Source organism: Myotis lucifugus, unplaced genomic scaffold, assembly GCF_000147115.1.
Source record: "Myotis lucifugus unplaced genomic scaffold, Myoluc2.0 scaffold_27, whole genome shotgun sequence".
Classification (NCBI taxonomy): Eukaryota; Metazoa; Chordata; class Mammalia; order Chiroptera; family Vespertilionidae; genus Myotis; species Myotis lucifugus.
In genome coordinates, this window is record NW_005871075.1 from 2,365,116 (window position 1) to 2,366,761 (window position 1,646).

Below are 1,646 nucleotides of genomic sequence, written 5' to 3' on the forward strand. Positions count from 1 at the left end.
GTCTATCCTTATGCCAATATCACATTCTGTTGTTTTCTATAGTTTTATAATTTTCAAAATGGGTAGTGTAAGTTCTTTAATAATGTTCTTTTTTAAAATATTTTTGATTAATTAACATCCTTTTCATTGCATATGAATTTTAAATCAGTTTGCCAACTTCCCCAATAAATTTTGCTAAGATTTTTAATTGGGATTGTATCATACTTATATAATAATTTGGGTAGAATTTACATCTTAACAAAATTAATTTTTTTATTCATGGACATAATATATCTCTCCATTTATTTAATTTTTCATTAGTTTCTCTCAGCATTGACAAGGTTTTAAGTGTACACTTCAGAGCTTTTTTTTTTTTTTTTTACATTTTCCCAACAAGTATTTATTATTAGTTAAGCCATGATTCAGGATTCTAGGGTGGGATGTACCCAGGACCCCCTCCCCCCTTCACCTCCCTAGGAGAAGGATGGAGGACAGAGGACAGGTGGGGTGCACTCAGTTCAGATCTTCCCAGGAAATGTGCCTTCTGCCTGGTGGTCAACCCAGGCTGAAACCCAGGATATGGGCACAGGGATTGTACACACGCTGGTACCATTCACACACAGAGACAATCACCCCTTTAGCAGTCATTGCCTTCTCACAGCAGTGGAAATCCAGGTAGTTCTGTGAACAGTCCCTGGTCTGGTTCTGGTTGGGGAAGCAGCTGTCAAAAGGAGAAGTCCGGTAGTTCTTGATTTTTGTCTTGATGTCTTCTGCCATGTTGCTGATTCCTAAAGGCGCCCCTGAAGCCACTCGAAACTCAATGTGACCTCAACAAAGAGCCAGAGCATCTTCTGTTACATGTATTCATAAGTATTTTCAATGCTAATATGAATGCAATGTTTAGTATTACAATTGTTTTTTGATAGTACATAAAATATAATTGATATTTGTATATTGATATAGTATCCTGAAACTGTCTAAACCCATATATTATTTTTATTAGTTTGTTTGTAGATTACTTAAAGTTTTTAACATTGATGATTATATTATCTACAAATAAAGACAGTTTGAGTTCTTTTCCAATGTGTATACCATTTTTCTTTTTCTTTCTTTACTGGCGAAACACATTCTCTCTAACACAGGACATGAACCAAGAATTTCTATTTTTTACTCCTTTCAGTGTAATGTTGAAAAGAAGTGATAAAAGTAGAAATCCAGTCTTCCTATGTTGGAGAGAATGGGCCCAACATTTCACTATAAAATATGATGTTGGTTGTAGATTTTTTTATAGATGTCCTATGTCAGATTAAGAAGTTGTCTTCTGTTCTAAATTTCCTAAGAGTGTTTATCATCAGTGAATTGTTGATTTTTTTTTCTTTTTGCTCATCCACTGTTGCTGGCAGTGGCATAGATATTTATCAGATAAGGGCTACATATCACAGAAAAAATCAACAAATCAAGAATGCTTTTCTTTTAGTAAAATAAATGATTTGCAGCTCGTTCTGAAATTTGACAGCTTTTGTACACTGTGCCACTCCCTGATCAGTAAATATCAGTGTGGTACAGAAGGTTCAAATCACTCTCCCCACTCATTATGCATTATTATCAAGGTTTCATGATAAACATTTGATGTTTTTATAAAATCAATCCCATTACTAGCTTTATTC

General features: G+C 34.1%; 1 pseudogene; it reads right to left on the bottom strand.

The window, feature by feature from the left end:
* Positions 1-343: 343 nt before the first annotated feature.
* Positions 344-756, bottom strand: LOC102419165 (annotated as a pseudogene).
* Positions 757-1,646: the final 890 nt, after the last annotated feature.